Source organism: Uloborus diversus, chromosome 8 (assembly GCF_026930045.1).
Source record: "Uloborus diversus isolate 005 chromosome 8, Udiv.v.3.1, whole genome shotgun sequence".
In the NCBI taxonomy this organism is placed as follows: Eukaryota; Metazoa; Arthropoda; class Arachnida; order Araneae; family Uloboridae; genus Uloborus; species Uloborus diversus.
This window is the reverse complement of record NC_072738.1, coordinates 2,188,139-2,205,997: the sequence shown is the minus strand read 5'-3', so window position 1 is coordinate 2,205,997 and position 17,859 is coordinate 2,188,139. Positions and strand designations below refer to the sequence as shown.

General features: G+C 36.3%; 1 long non-coding RNA gene across 3 annotated transcripts in view; it reads right to left on the bottom strand.

The window, feature by feature from the left end:
* Positions 1 to 17,859, bottom strand: part of LOC129227421 (uncharacterized) — a 34,407-nt gene that overhangs the window by 7,072 nt on the left and 9,476 nt on the right. For 2 of the 3 annotated variants that reach the window (XR_008580837.1, XR_008580836.1), the window contains exons 2-3: positions 12,572 to 12,688; positions 2,787 to 3,134 (exon numbers count right to left, since the gene is read on the bottom strand). This is a non-coding gene — a long non-coding RNA (uncharacterized LOC129227421). The remainder of the gene's footprint in view (positions 1 to 2,786; positions 3,135 to 12,571; positions 12,689 to 17,859) is intronic. The other variant, XR_008580835.1, reaches the window with a different exon arrangement.

Sequence of the window (17,859 nt, the reverse complement as noted above, 5' to 3'; positions counted from 1 at the left end):
AAGTCTTCACTACCTTCATTTTATCTCTTCTCGATGGCAGTTACAGCCGAAAATGTTTTATTGGAAAGATGTCTCCCCAATTTCGACGACACGAAATTCCCCCTCTCCCTCCCTGTTTTCCAGTTTCCATTAACTTTTTGATACGAGGGAAGATCAAAAAGTCTTTATGCCTGTTTTTTATTCGCCAAAAACAGGTAGATACAGGTATTCACAAATATACGTAGTGTACAACGAACCTTATGTCTCCACATAGTCACCACGGCCGGTTCAGACATTTGTCCCATTGCAGCACTAAATCAGAGATTCCCCTGTGGTAAATTCTTCTGGCTGCCTGTGGAACCACCGTCGGACCGCGTTCTTAGTTTCTTCGTCACATATGAATCTCTGCCCTGCCAGAAACTTCTTCAATGGAGCGAAAACGTGAAAATCATTAGGGCAAGGTCTGGACTGTAGGTGCCCCTGTGAATATACAAAACGAATAATACTTCGCTGCTCATATGGACGTCTGAAGAACAACCGTCATCTTGCTTTGTATTCACAGTCATGTTTTGGCTAAAACAAACTAGGCGCAGAGACTTTTTCATTTGCCCTCGTATATTAATAAGGGGGAGAAAATTTGAAATGTCCGCGAAACTGGAGATAAACCGTTGGAAACGTATTAGTATCAGCAAAAATGTCGACAAAATTCAGTCAGTGAAAAGTAGTTCTCTCTTCCTGAAAAAATAGTTAGCATTGGTTGACATGAAAGAAACAATTTGCCAGTTACTCTCAATAACTGACTCTGTATCACTTTTCTCCCCATCTCCCTACTTTTGACGCAAAAACTTAAGGATTACCTAAGGCCCCTTTAGTGGAAGCGCCGACGCATCCTCCATTTTGGAGCAAACTGGATCCAGTGCTTCGCAGCGATAGCATTGCTGCTGATGTTTACATTTCTTCAGCATATGTTAAATTGAAGTCAAACGGGTGGTTGTTCGTCTGTTAATTGTGCAAACAGCACCACAAGAAAGGATTTCAGCTCTTCAGATTTCCAGCAGATGCAGAAAGAAGAAAGAAATGGATCATTAATAGCCGACGAAGTGACTGGCATCCTGGAAATGGAGCTCGCTTGTTGTGAGGGTAATATCGATTTATTTCTCATGATTTTACTATCGTTACGTTATAAACGCTCTGTAATCTTTGCTAACGTGTTGAAGTGTTCTACGGAATGTCTTTTATTCTGTACTAGTGGTGCCCGCACGGCTTTGCCCGTAATAGAAAAATTAAAAGGTCTTTTGGTTCGCCTGCATATTTACAAATAATGTATGGTGAATTTTCTCGCCAATTGGCTTGTACCCATGTTACGGTTCCACGTTATGATAATTTCGTATCTCGCCAATTGGCTTGTGCCCATGTTACGGTTCCACGTTATGATAATTTCGTATCTCGCCAATTGGATTGTGCCCATGTTACGGTTCCACGTTATGATAATTTCGTATCTCGCCAATTGGCTTGTGCCCATGTTACGGTTCCACGTTATGATAATTTCGTATCTCGCCAATTGGATTGTGCCCATGTTACGGTTCCACGTTATGATAATTTCGTAATTTACTCGTCCATCTTATGATATTTCTGTTCTTAAAATTGCAATAGAAACTAAACCACATCGAATTTTCGAAAAATCGCTTCGTGGTGCACATCCCCATGCTACAAACTAACTTTGTGCCTAATTTCATGAAAATTGGCCGAACGGTCTAGGCGCTATGCGCGTCACAAAGATCCTGACAGATATCCTGACAGACAGAGGGACATTCAGCTTTATTATTAGTAAAGATTTCCCTGTTGTGCGATAAGTACGCCTGCTCCAACATGGCGGATGGTCGGCCTCTCCAGTTATAGAGGTTCTACGATTACCCACTTCCACACGGTGTGGGAGAAGTGGTCCCTGGTCAGCTTGCTTCCATAGAGTATTGAGAATTGCAGTTCCTCCTCTCCTAACTGTATGACACTCGATTGTTATGGGGTCTAAGGACCCTTAACCTTCAAATTTTTCAATTTTCTGTTATATGTTATGCATAATTTAATTCTGAACAATTTGATACCTTATTTATTACCATACACCAAAAACTTTTCAAGTTATGGTAAAAATGCGTAACCTTTCCAACGTAGAGATTTATGCTAACAGCAGCTGTTTAAGTCTCTTTTTCTCAAGTGCCGGTTTCTCGTTTTGCGCGCATGATATCTTAGAAAGTTTGTTATATATTTCCGCAAAACTTTTCATGCATGTTTGTCTGGTTTATTTTTATGATCTGAACCTAAATTTTAACTAAAAATAAAAGTTAATATTAAAATAAAAAAATATTTTCCCCCAAAATTTTGGAAAATTTTGATATTAACTTATAAAATTTCATAAATAAATTAAATAATTTTTAAAAAATAAATAAATTTAGGTTCAGATCATAAAACTAAACCAGACAAGCATGCACAAAAAGTTTTACTTAAATATATAAGAAACTTTTTGAGGTATATATAATGCGCGCAAAACGAGAAACCTGAGAAAACGCAACCTGAGAAAAAGAGGCTTAAACAGCTGCTGTTAACATAAATCTCTGTGGGGAAAGTATACGCATTTTTTCGATAACTTGAAAAGTTTTTTGCCTATGGTAATAAATAAGGTATAAAATTGTTCAGATTTAAATTAGCCATAACATATATTTGTTCCAGAAAATCAAACATTTTGAAGGTTAAGGGTCCTTAGACCCCTTAAGTACCGGAAAGTTAAAAAACTTTCGATTCCAAAAGCAAACCTTTATTTTTAGGCAATCGGTTATTATTAGTACAATCGAATCGTCTGCAGAACATGATTGCCTCGTCGTCTAACTCCTTCTGCGGCACCTCCTGCTCCTTCGATCCCAGCGATATCCTCTGCAGCACCTAGCTCCTCTAGGTGGTGTGCAGTTGCATCCGAAAATGTTGCAGAATCCTGACGCTTGTCCAGCAGTCCCACCGCCCTGTCGCTTAAATCTTAAGTGGTTGATGGATGTCTCTGCAATCGTGTCGGCGTCCTTGTTAGAGACTGAGGAGGATAAGACACCCGAGACTATTAGAACGAGGAGGATGACATGAACGAACTTCATGATTGATTGGATGGATACCTGTACAGAAAAGAAAACATTTACTGTTACTTGTTTGTTGGAAACGGGAGGTGCTTATGGCAGGTCTGAAAGCACTGGGGGTAGTTTTGAAGTAAAAGCATTTAATGGTAATACAGAAAGAACTCCATGTGTGTGGGATGATTCGACTGAAGCGCAATCTTATATATATTATATTTCTGTAGCCTTTTTATCTGTCGCTACATGAGGTTTTTTTTATTTCCGGATCAAATTTCATGATTTCCCCCCCCCCCCTCATTTTAAAATTTATCGTGCCTGCTAATGACGAAAAATGAACCCATATTCTAAAAGTTGTATTTTCTGTCAAAAAAAAAAAAAATTTCTAAAAGCACTAGACTTAGTAGTTCGGTTAAATTAATAAGTTTACCTTTCGTTGTCACCAATAGAGCTGAGAAGCTCAATCGGCAGAGAATTTGCCTGTTACTCAACTGGACCAGAGCTCGTGCCCTGTCCGGAGGATCTGCTAGTATCGAAAAATTAGACCAATCCATTACATATACATGTAACGTAAAATAAATAGCATTCCTACTGCAAGAAAATAATTCAGCGGGGAACGCTTCTTGCTATTTCGATACGTTGATACAGACTGTAGTTCGTATGCAGGTAAAGTGACTACTAATCGAGCTTTAGCGCGGCTCAGAAAATTAAGCTTTGTCTTGAAACGTGTTAAGACTTGCAATAAGTACTTTTTCTTAAAATCCCTCCTCAGTGCCTCAGTTTTTATTAGGGTTTCCTGGGGGTACTTTTCGTTTTAGACCACCAATTAATGCTTTGAGTTGAAAATGTTGAACCTAACCATTGCTTCGGTCACTCGGCTGGTCAGAGCTAATTCTGTATTCGCTACCAGTCTGTTTGGCTCTCTTGGCTTCCTTAAGAGGTTTTCTACCTCCAGGTCAGTCACTCCTATGCCAGACTGGTGAGTGCTAATAAGCACGAAACTGCAGTCCTCGGCTGGAATTGACTGAGCTGGCGGTGTATTTCATGTTTTTCTGCCTTAGGCCCTGGCTAAAGGGTGATAACTTACTGAATATACCTGCCTTGCCTTCAATATTTGAGTTGAACCGAACCATTGCTTCGGTCACTCGTCTGGTCAGAGCTAATTCTGTATTAGCTACCAGTTTGTTTGGCTCTCTTGGCTTCCTTAAGAGGTTTTCCATCTCCAGCTCAGTCACTTTCCTATGCCGGACTGACTAGTACTAATAAGCACGAAACTGCAGTCCTCGGCTGGAATTGACTGAGCTGGCGGTGTATTTCATGTAATGCTTAGCGTCTTCTTTTTACGGGTACAGAATCAGTCAAGAAAATCGTTGTCATCATTGCCTCGTTATAACTGCTTCTTGTGTTTCATATTTAGCGGACCATTTCAGGGCTTGAAATAGGATCACCTAGACTAAAGGTTGCTGCCGAAACTCAATGGCAATCGATTACGTTACCACTCTGATTACGAATTATTCAGTGAATGGACGCTTTCGGTTTGAAAAAAAAAAGAGACTTTATTTCCAAGTCATTCGTACACTGAATCGTCTGTAGAACATATTTGACTCATCTTTCAACCTCTCCTGCGGCACCTCCTATTTCTTTGTTCCCATCGATATCCTCTGCAGCACCTGGCTCCTCTGGGTGGTGTGCAGTTACAGCCGAAAATGTTGCAGAATCCTGACGAACGACCCCTGCGTACCTGTCGCTTGACTCTTAAGTGGTTAGTGGATGTCTCTGTAATCATGTTGACATCCTTATTAGGGACTGCCAAAGATAAAACATCCGAGACGATTAGAACGAGGAGGGTGACGTGAACGAACTTCATGATTTAGTGGGTATCTGTATAATAAAAAAAACATTAAGCATTAGGTCCGGTAAGAAAAACTCTATTGGAACGCTCCTAGGAAAGCTTCTTGTTCCCTCTTTCTTTAGCCAGCCCCAACTCTCGGGTTCATAGATCATGAACTGTATTATCTTACTTATTTAAAGGCGTGTGTTTCAATCTATGTATGTATCTATCTATCGATGTATGTCATTGATGCTCCTGGTGAAGGACAGGGAACTGACCATCGATAGTATCGATTGATTCTAAATTTTTTAGGCGACGTGTTTGTCTAGGTTGCAAAATTGTAGAACTTCAATTGGCGGAGAGATAATTAAATTTTTTTTCCTCCCCACGGTCTTCCTCAGAAATGTAACGATAGTTTGCTCAGGGGTGCTGCCCATCCCCACCCTAAGGGCAAGGGTGCCCTTAATAATAATAAGGGCAAGGGTGCCAATAATAATAGGGCCTTAATAATAAGGACAAGGGTGCCAAGGGTCTCCCTCAATATTGCAGAGTCTCCCCCCAAAAAAGAAAGCAAAAGCCTCCCCCCCCCAAAAAAAATTGAAAATAATGCCCTTCAAAACAGCCCCTCTAAAAATTTCAATGGCGCAGTCTGCGCCATGACCACCCCCCTAGGTTCTGAACTAATGTAGTTCAAAAATACATGCAAAAGAAAAAAGTTTCTCCTACATAACAGGACACCCCTCCATATTTTTAGACTTGTGGATAGTAAGATACTGGAAGAATTTTAGCATCGTATTTCAACTGAAAGAGGGTGCTCAACCCCCTCTCCCAAGCTTCATTGGTATGGGGAGGGGGGTTAAGAAAATACGTTGATCTGAAAAAACAATGCTACATATTATAATATACACTAGTAACATGCATACACTGGGTGGTTATAAAATAACGTGATGTTCAGAGTCGTCTAGTAAGTGAAGTATTGGACGAAACATTGCCAAGTTTCATGGGCGTACATAGCAGACCATGAGATTTCGATTTCTACAATAAAAAGAAATAGTACCAAAAGTCACCACCAGGTGGAATTTTGGTGCTGCAAGAGTGTATTACTGTGACTATTGAAATAGTAAATGCTAACTGATAAAATATGCATTAATTTTATTCACAAAATATGAGTTTTTCCAACAAATGAGGTTCAATATGACCAACATCGAGATTTTCCAGGTACTGCATAATTGCGCAAAATTTGCCACCCCTCTGGGGGAGGGGATTAATTTCGCCTACCTGTAACATTTTTCTAGCTTTGAAAGTTGCGATATCGGGAACATGTCGCAGATACACAACACCGTTACGAAATCACCATGGTTAAAAATCACAAGGTGAAAGATTGGGCGACACCACGGTCTCCATACCGTAGGAAATGCATGACTAATAAAACTGGTATCAAAGAAATGTTGCCGCCATACTCTCAGTACCTAAAACCCAACATGGGGTGGTGCACCATCTTACATGAATATTATTCAGAAAGAAATCCTTGCTGCCGCGCCGAAATTTCTTCCTGAAGACTTTTGGTAAAATTCTTCTCTGGTTACAAATTGAAATTTCTTGTTGGTTTTATTGAACCTCATTTATTAGCAACAATTATTTGTAGCAAAACACTTCATGTGTGCTGCATTTTTTGGCATTTAATTCTTCAGTATTCGCAAGTAATACGCTTTTGCAAGGCCAAATCCCCCCCCCCCTGGTGACTTTTGATACTATTTTTTATGGTAGAAATCGAAATCGCATGGTCTGCTATGTACGCCCATGAAATTTGGCAATGTTTCGTCCAATACTTCACTTGCTAGAAGGCTCTTAACACCTCGCGTTATTTTATAACCACCCTGTACATTACAAATATATATATATATATATTTTTTTTACAAAAAATAGCTAGGGAAATTGTTTCTAAATTTGTGACATTTTCTATGCTACAGCTAATGTTAAATTAAGGGGTCATAGAGCAACCTCTTAAAATTTGAGTAAGAAGCTAAAACTTTTACAGCATAATATTATTAGTAAGTCTAAAAAAATAGGGGGTGTCCTGGACTCTAGCTGAAAAAAGTTTTTTTGAACCACTCTAGTGGGCACCCCTGGTTTGCTTATCCTTTCGACGTTGGCAGATTGCCTGTTTCTAGCGGAAGCGGAAGAACTAAGGTGCGTTTTCTGAATAATTTTGAATTGCCTCTTCCTTTCCGTTTATGGAATATTAAAGGCTTGTTCGGAACTTGGTGAGGCTCCAGCAAATATGGGTCAAATTACAGGAATGCCGCTCTGAAAATTAATGTACTGCCCATTAACTATTGTACCACCGCCGCAGGTGGCAAGAAGGTAGCGAAGCTCCCAAAGTACCCCCACCAAAGATGCTTTAATCAACCAGGCCCGACGAGAGACCATGTCAGCCTAGTCGGAAACTAGGGGCCCGGGCCTTGGGAGGGCCCGGCGACATTAACGTAAAAAAAGAAAGGAAAGAAGGGAAGAGAAAAGGAAGAAAATGTGACTGGGGACTTCGAATAAGAGAAAACGCAAAGATTTGTAAAATTTACTATTTTGGTATTGATTGCTATGGCACGTAAAATAGAGTTACTTGTTTTCTAGCAAGCAGTTTTGATTCCCCTCCCCCTCCTTTTTTTTTCTTTTTTCCCTTTTTTCTCCCCCCCCTTTTTTATTTCTCCCCTTCCTTTTTTTCTTTAATCTCGTTTCTTTTCTTTTTTTCTTTTTTAGGGGGGCGGGATGGGCCCGGAGACATAACTGAGAAGGGGCCTGCCTTGACTCTCTGCGTCTCCGTAACCAACCCATCGCAGGGGGCAAGTCTTAAAAAATAATTGATTGCCCTTCGGTATTGTGATATCAAAACACACAGTAATTGAGAAAATATTGTAAAACATGTGCTTGATGAGTATGTTCTGTAGTGCACTAGTCTTTTTTTTTTAATATTAGTTATTGGTACATGTATAGGTGTGAAATAACCCCCATTTAGTTTCTAACTAAATCTAACCGTATCAGAAAAAAAAGAATAAGCTATAAATAAAATAAGCGTCACCTTGTTTGTCGACTGCAAAATTCAAAATGGCTAACTGATCCCAAACGAGCTGATGTGTGCATCATATGACTTCCTTTTACTCCAATTTAATGTCATTTTCTCATTGGCAGATTTAATACGATTCAAAAGTTTACTCTTTAAATATCACCAACAGTGGCCAAATTAAAACCAGATTTAAAAAAAAAAATTTTAAAAATCGCTAAAGTTGGGTTTTGTCACCAAGTTGGCGAAAAAACTTGGCGACCAAAAAACTGGCGATACATCGCCAAGTATCCGACAAATTATAACACCACTTGAGTTTACATCGAAATTAACCATGATTTCCCCCCAAAAAGGGGCAAAAGACCCCTTTTGGAGCAGACGAATGCAACCGAAAAGGAAGGTGCACAACTAGACCCCACTAGGAGTCTACATACCAAATTTCAACTTTCTAGGACATTCCGTTCTTGAGTTATGCGACATACATACTTACATACGCACATACATACGTACATACAGACATCACGAGAAAACTCGTTGTAATTAACTCGGGGATCGTCAAAATGGATATTTCGGGTATCTGTACGTTCCTAGGCACATATCCACGTGTGGTCGGGTTGAAAAAAAAACTCAACATTCATTTGAGGGTGAGCAAAATGGAAATTAAGGCCGATTTTTGGGTGAAAACTTTTTTGCGAATACAATACTTCCTTTTTTGTAAAAGGAAGTAAAAATGGTACCGCTCAGACTTCATGCAATTGTTTATTTTATTTTCAAAATGGCTGTAGCAGAGTAACTATTATGAACCACAAAAAAGGTACATAAATGAAAAACGACTGTTTTAGAGGAAAATATTTTTTTCTTTTGTAAGATGTACAGCTACCATTAATTCTATGTAGTAGATAATCGCGATCGAAAGGATTTTTTTTCCCCGCCACGCTAGAAAGAAAACAAGCACCGATGTACCCCTATTCTATGCTGTAACTCCAAAAAAAAAACCCCCGAGTTCAAAACTTGAAGAAACAAGAAGGCTGTTGTGACAATAGAGCAGGAAAGGAAGGAGCAAGTCCAATCATTGGTTTAGCAAAAACTGAGGCAAAGACACCAAGTAACATGACTCAGCAACGACGACGAATGGTTGACGCGTTTTGCATGAAACTAGCGAAAGAAACCTGATTTCTTCCAACGCTTTGTTTTAAAACCTATCACGTGACTTAAGGTCTTTAGGTCACGAATGAAAGTCTTCACTCCATCCCTTTTACCTCCTCTCAATGGCTGTGGCACGTCCGCCAACACCCATTTATTTTCCGGACAGAAGTTTTCTCGGTTTTCATCTGATGCTATACTCAAATGCAGAAAAGACACTATTTTATGTGCTTCAAGGAACAACTTTTCCGAAAGGTGAAATACACCGGAAATATAACGACAAAAAAATTGTCTGGGGCCCAAACTTTCTTCACCCGAAGACCACACGTGATACTGAAATGAATCTCAAGGGCAGAACACGAATAAAATTTTTTTAAATCTTTAATATTTTTCGAGAAAAAATGGAAAAACACGAGAAAGGATGGTAAATTACAAACCAAGAATTGCTGTTGTCATTGCTTCAGTCTTAATGTCTTCTGTCTCAAAATTTGCAACAATCATTATTAATAAGGAATGAAATTTTTTTGAAATGAATGTTCCAGAACCTAGTTTTTTTTTTTTTTTGGTAACAGTTGGCATATCAGCCATGGTGTCATTACACATACAAACATATTTTGTGCGTTTTGTCCCCCCCATAAATATAAATACAGTCCAGCCTGTTAATAGCGAAGCCATATATAGCAAATGTATGTCTATAACGTAATAGCTTCGATTCCCCCTCACATTTTACGCAGTATCATTTAACTTTTTGTCACAGAAATAATAGCTATAGAAGAAGAACAGAATAGCTATAACGAAATTTTTTTAACAAGCATACCTCATTTTACTTGAAAAAATAAATTGCTTTTCAGCTTACACCTGTTAGTTAACGCTGAATAAACACGTTCATTCTATTTACTATATTTAACAGAATAAAAAGAACGAGAAAGGAAAAAACAAACAAAAACCTCTGAATAAGCGGAAACGTAAAGAATAAAATTTCTTTCTGCTTGAGTATTCGCATACAGGGGCGGCTCCAGGGCAGTGGCGTAGCTTGGAAGGGGCGGTCCGCCCCGTGCGGCATTTTCTAGGGGCGGCAAATTGACCCTTTTCAAGTGGGGACAAAACGTATTTTCCAAATAAGGAAATTCTAGTTTTTTAATCTGTTCCTGCAGGCCAAAAGAAACTCTCCTCGGAATCTGATATTTTTGTATCACTATTAAATTTAAATTACTTTGACACAGGAAAAGTGCTTTTCTTGATAGCATACGAGTACAAATCCTCGTTTTTTTCTCTGAGGGGGACGCAATGCAAGTCATGGGACCGATGTTTTTTTTTTTTTCGACTGTAGAGGTTAACTTCAATGCTTGCTGCAATGATCTATATATTGAGATTAAAAACAGGCTATCCATGAGTAAAATTCAAATAAAAGGCCTTAAAAACCAATTAAATCCAAATTACATTAGCATTAAAACTAAAATAATCTTTATCTTTACTAATAATAAAGCTGAAAGTCTCTCTGTCTGGACTAGTTAGAGAATGCAGCTAATATATTTTTCCCCATAGAAAAAAAAAAAAAAACTTGAATTGTTAAAAGAAAAAGAAATAAAAAAAACTCGTCATAAATACATTATGTCAACAAAAAAAATCGTTTGCTATGATCTTTTTCTAGGGTAAAAATAAACCACTTCATCCCCCTCCCCCGTTGCTACAAAATAATAAAAATATTTTTTTTTTTAAATGTGCACTTGAAAGTAAATAGTTCTGATCAACGAAAAAAAAAAACATCCGCACAGCTCTTACTGTTAAAACATACATGACTCCGAATTTCTCCCTGTTTTATGCTGCCGAAAATAGAATAAATAAATTAAAAGTTTTGAATGAAAATAAAAGCATATCATATCAACAATCATTGTTTCACAGTAAGAACCAGGGCATTGGTGTCGTGGAGCTGGAGTCGAACTCATTTTGCGGTAAATGAGTCAGAGTCAGGAGTCTAAGGTTTAAATTTCAAATGTCGGAGTCAAAATCGGTCATTTTCCCTGAAATTTCGCAACTTTGGCCAGTGCTTACGGAGTCGGAGTCGGACTGATTTGTACTAGGCCGAAACGAAAAAAAGAACTTTTTTCAGAAACTCGATATTTCATGTTGATAAACGTTTCCTTTATATCCCAAATGTACCACATCAGGTATGTATTGATTTAAGGGAAGCTTTTTGTTTTCAAACAAATAGCAGAGGAAATGTCAAGATGCACTGCGCATTAGAAACCAATTTATTGTCTTCGTATGACTTTTGACTACGTTTTATTAAAACCACATTTAATTCAACTTTGCAAAAGAAATTTAAATTAGAGCCGATATCGAAATTGCGGTGCAATTTAAAACAAGAATATTCTTCTATGTGTCGAAAAGCGGGTATTGTAACTTTTAACACCTGCAATTACATAGTCAAAAAAAAAAAACAGTAAACTTACTAAAATTGACGTAAAAATTCAACTTCATTCCATGAAGTCTAAGGTTAAGTACATTTGCGATAGTAAAGTATTTGCTACTCGTCTCGTTTAAATTCAAATGCTAAACTTTTGTTCAAAACGAGTTGATTAAAGATAATTTGAGAAATTTTTTTTACATATGAAAGCTACATTTTGAAAGCAATAAATATTACTTCATATGACTTCCGTTTTTTTTAAAGCCATTTTCAGAATATTGCATACAACATATTGCAGAGGCAGCGATTGGGACTGAAAAGGGGGGGGGGAGGATGGCCAAAAAAAAAACGTCAACTAAAAGCCATAGGGCTTTTAGCGGCAGCAAAAAAAAATGGAGAAAAAAGAGAGAGAGAGAAGTACAAAATTTTGCTATGGCTAGTTTTGAGAGCAAGTGAGTGGTAATTAATGTAAAATCTAACAGCGTAACTCGCGTTTTTATTGAGATTTTGATGAACTTTGCACACAATAACTTTCTCCGAAGACACACTTAGAGATCATTAGACTTCTATTATTTACCTCAAAGTATTTTGAGGTGGCAAAAGCACTTGGTAAAAATTTCATTGAACAAGTATGGCTTGTGTTTAAGTAAAGCAATTGATTTACTAATATCAAAACCATGAACTAAAAGTTACTGCTTGTGCTAAATAATGTTTCGTAAACAGATATAAAGTAAGACAGATAATTATGTTCTAAAAATTTTGACATTTCTGCTTTTTTTATAGTTTGTAGCTTTGCTTATAAATTGGAAAATAAAATGAATAAATAAACCATAAAAAGTGCGTGGGTGGTAGCCCCTCTTGCCCCCCCCCCTCCCCTGAATCGCCGCCTCTGACCTATTTTATCGAAGAAAAATCAGGGGTTCCTTGAAAAGAAAATGGACGTTACAGATGAGGGTTCCCCTTGAGAAAAAAATTAAAAAATGCTCAGCTCTATACTTATTTTACAGTTATTGGTTGCAGAAAATGAATGAGTCTTAACTTACGTATTCCGCCGTTAAGCTTCCGTTAATACCTGAAATGCCGACCGAAGTTGCTGTCTTTTTTCGGAATGAGGAAACGGAAGATTCGCATGGGGATGTCCGTCAGCGACGCTTCCTTTGCTGAAATAAGAGAGAATCGAAAACTCAAACATCAAGATTATTGTGGATTTGATTCATAATTATTTAATGCTGATATTTGCGTAATGATAACTGATTTGAAATTCTAGACCTTGAATACGCTATCTTGCGGTGATTTAAGAAACTACCGAAAGAGGTAAAACATTCCATTCCACGTTTTTCTTTTGTGGTAAAATATCGGCTTCAGTCTGTTTATGGCATAATTAGAGATGAAAACAGTCTGAAAAAAACCGGAAAATTTCAGAAAAAAAACGAAAAAAAAAACGTTTTTTTCCTAAGAGTTTAATTTCCACTCTGGAAAAATTGAAAAAATTTACTTTTATGTGTATTTCTGTCAAGCAGAAAAAGATGTGTGGATTGCATATATTTTTTAATGCTTAACCCTTTATATGTTCCAAGAAGCACAGAGCTATTAAAAAACCCTATTTTTATTCATAAAAAGTAAATTTTTCAATTTTTTCCAGTTTTCCCCGAAAAAAATCGGTTTTTTCCACCACTTCAAAATTTCCAGAAATTTTACATCTTTAGGTATAATGTTATCTATACTAATAATATAAAGCTGAAAAGTTTGTTTACTTGATCGCGCTAATCTCAGGGGCTACTGGTTCGAATTGAAAAAGTATTTTTGTGTTGAATAGTCCATTTATTGAGGAAGATTATAGGCTGTATAACATCACTCTATGACTAATAGGAGTGGAGCAGCAATAAATTGAAATTAAATCAGTAATAATCAGGATGCATTTCTGTAGCATCAATAGCTTGAACTTTTGTTGACCGAATAGTTCAGTCAATAAAGCGTTTGGCCAGCAACCCTAGGGACTCGGGTTCGAAACCGGCTGCGGGTGGGAAGATTTTCATCATTTATTACCTGGCTCATTTACAAATTAATTAATTCATGAACCAAGAATTTTCAATTATTTTTTATTGATTTTTTTTTTTCGATTTTCTTATTTACCTTAAAACATCATTGTGGATAAGGGTGTGTACTTTTTTACTTTTTATGTATCATATATCTATCATAGCGTGATGTACTTAAAATAGTTTTTTAATACATTGTTGTCTTATAAACACGGGTGAAAACACTGGGCACAGCTAAAAATAAATAAAGGAAAGCATAAATTGTTACTCAATATTATTACTGACCCAGGCAACGCTGGGTATGGTGTATGTTTGCTAGTAGGAAATAAAGGTTCCCATAAACACGATGAAAAATTACTTTTATTCACTAAGCTTAAAAGCAGGTGTTAAGTTGCGGCATTTATTTCTTTACCTCTTTCAACCACCATTAACTATAGATTACTGCAATAACAAATTGACTGATTGGGCGTTTTTCAGGTATTTGTATTACTCTTATGTAATCTAAAGAATCGCCATCTTCATAGCGTACATTTCGCACTATCTGCATAACTTGAAGAAATGGCTGCCTCTCAACCTTTTTTTGGTGCAATTGCACAAAAGCGCTTTCATTGATAAACAATATTGCTCATTAACTTAGCATAACTTTAATTTCTCAACTCTTCAAATTTTACGCGTATTACAACAAATAATTTGATAACATTGGTATCCTCAAAGTTAATAAAATAATAGTTTAAAAAACTAAAAAAACACGCTTTCGTAGCAAAATGAACTAAAAAGTGAAAAATAATCTTTGGATGATAGTAGTTGACCAATCACTTAATTTTAATGTAATACAAAAAACCGTGGGGTGCTGTCTATTTGCATTTTTGCATGGACAACAAATGGAAGAAATTCAAGACAACTGATAAGAAGCCCCCCACGCTTTTTCGTATTACATTAAAATGAAGTTAATTGGTCAACTACTATCATCCAAAGATTATTTTTCACTTTTAGTTCATTTTGCTACGAAAGCGTGTTTTTTTAGTTTTTTGAACTATTATTTTATTTTCTTCTTTTTAGTTTAACTTGTTTTACGAAAAAATATTCATTTCAACATTGTTCAAAATCTTTTATATTCATGAAATTTGCCCAAAAAAGCGACTAAAGGTCTCAAGTGGCATTCGAAACGTGGTCTCTCGAACTCCAAAAAGAGCAACTGTACCTCTTAAAGTGTCGAGGTCTTAAAGCCGAGGTCTAAAAACATTCAACTTCGCAGATAAATTGCCTGTGGAGTAATTGTCTAATCCAGCTAATCCATCTCAGTCATCGATGCATGTGTGCGGAAATCATATCTACATTACTTTGAAAATTTGAGATGCATTTGAATAGAAGTTTCGTTCAACAATGGTCTGATCAGCAATGAATTTCCAATTGAAGGCTCACCTAAATTTTGGCATGAAATTAGTTAAAAACAATTATATTTCATGTTCTAATTACCTTGGAACATTGGAACAAATTTTGTCTGATGCAGAAAAATGAAAGGTTTTTGTAGATATTTTTAAATAATTTTTGGGAGCATTTTTTAATGTATTTTTTTAAATTTTTCCTTTTTCACATTGTTAGATTTATTCCAAAATATTGATTAGAATTGGAGGAAACTAACAATTAAAAGAGTTGATTAATTAATTTGATTATAGAATATTGCATTGTCATCGGGTCTGAGGTCGCGTGCCAAATTTCATAAGAATCCGATCGCAGGAAGTGGGCGAAATTTGAGCTGCAAGATTCCGTTACATGATGCATACATACATACATACATACAGGTGAAGCTAAGAAAAGCGTGATAAAAATTAAAAAATAATGTGAAAATTGTTATAAATTTTTATTGAGCTTTGATTTTTTTTTTCTTACGTGATTTGTCTTTCGTATTGTCTTATGTCCGTGCATTGTCTTATTTCTGAACAGTGCCTTTCAGTACTAGGCGTCTTTTATTTGAAGATAATTAAACATTAGTATTATTATCACTATTATAACTTGCCGAAAACGGCAACTAGCTGTTTCAGCACTCAACATTATATTAAGGTTAAAATTTTTCAACAATTTTTCTTAGCTATCCAGAAAATTGTAATTGGAGTATATAGGAAGGGAGTAGAATTGGAAATGACTTTGAGAAAACAAAAGGGACTAAAAAATGAATAGCAATACAAATTAACTATGCGACCCTTCCGACGAGTGCATTAGTAAGCAAGGTAGCGAAAAATTCAAAACTATAAACGTACCACGATATTTATATTATATTGCAAAAAAACCAACAGTGCTGACTTTGTAAATACAGTAGAACCTCGTTTATCCGGCCCCCGTATATCCAGACATCTGGTTTATATGAATCAAATTGGAAGAGTTAAAAAAAATTATGTTCACTTAAATAAAATTCTAGATAATGATCGCGAGAACGGAACTATAAATGTGTCAAATATTCGTTATTATTTTGATTGAATGTAATTCCTGTATAGGTTTTGAATAAATTGAGAAGTTTACTTTCAAAACGGATTACATCCACTTCTGGAAAAAAAAAATATTTTTCATTTTCAGAATCTGTAATATAAGCCCTATCGATCCATGAATTTCTTTCTTCTCGAAATGGTTTACATCTACTCTTAAGAATGCGTAAACAATGGATTTACCGCTTAAACGGTGTATTCTATATCCATCCCCTTATTTCTCGCCAGTTCTTTTACAGCAAAGTGAAGCTTATCCATTATTTGCCGGTAACAACTCATTCACTTTCATATCAATAGGGCACATATCCAAATTTAAATTTACCACTTCCAATTCAATTCTAGTCCATAAATAAAATAGCGGAGCGAGGCACTGGCTAAGCTTTTCTAATCAAGCATTATACCCGTCCGTATTAAGAGATCGCAGCACCTTGCGCCTTGTGCAAGTCTGTTATCAGTTAGGCAAGCGCGACCTCAAATTATGATTACTAAATTAATATTGCTATTAAATTGCAATTGATTTCTGATTAAATTGTGATTAGTTATGATAAAAATTGTGATTTATTAATTGTGATAAAAATTGTGATCTACTAATACCTACAACACTGTTATTTGAACTGGCTTGGGTAGTTTTATTGTTCATATACTTAAATAGATCGAAGATCCTTTTTTTCTTTTTCTTTTTTTTTTTTTTTTTTTAATGTTCAATGAAAAGAATCAAGTAAGTAGGAAGGAATAAAGACGAGTGAAAAAAAAAAATTTTATATTAAAAAATGTTGAATATTTTGTTTTAATCGGATAAAGTTTATTTCTGAAGAAAATATGTTTTTTTTTTTTTTTTTTCAAAAGAGATGATATCCACTGTTTTACACCAAAAAGGATTATATCCAAAATAAAATTGGCAATTAAGGTCTGATAAAATTGAGGAAAAATTCCTAGACTTGTGCCAATTGTCACTTGTTATCCTACCAAAAAAATCGTGAGAAATTCGAAATTCTAACATTTAGTGTTTCTGCGTAAAACATTTTTTTCGTTTTGTAAAAAAAAAATTTAAACCTGGATATAACCCGTTTTGAAAGTAAACTCCTCAATTATAGTCATCAAATAAACAACACGACGCATTCAGAGTGTCAGTCCGACACCACTGCAACAGAACTATAAATGATAATATGTTGGCGAGTAACAATCCAATGTATTTTTGGTTTCTTACTGTAATAAGGTAAGCCTGTTTATTTGTGAAAGTGTTTTGTTTGTTACCCTATCCATGTTACCTGGATTATCCGGACTTTCGTTTATTTGGATTGCTTTTGGTACCTATCATTCTATTTTATTTGCTACCCTCATATGTATAATAGCCAATGATCGAGTAATGCTCCTGACGTCACCAACAATGAAACTCGCGCCACGTCATGATAATTTGATACTATTTTTTACTTTCTTCTATATCTAATATATAGAAGAAAGTATTGGATTCGTGCAAATTTTTGAATTTCGAATTTTGACGGATTCGAACGTTTTGAGGTGTGCTGAGTCCATTTCGACTATTTTTGGAAAATGTCTGTCTGTGTGTATGTGTGTATGTGTGTCACGTCTGTGTGTGACCAGTTTTTTGTGGCCGCTCTACAGCAAAAACTACCGCATGAAATCGAACGAAATTTGGTACACATATGTGCCTCTATGTGAACTTGTGCCCATTGGGTTTTGGCGCGAATTCATCCAAGGGGGGTGGAGCAATGGGACGTTTTTTGAGTTACGCGTGATTGCTATTCCTCAGGAAGTAACTGGCGAAATCAAACAAAATTTGGTCCATATGTTGCC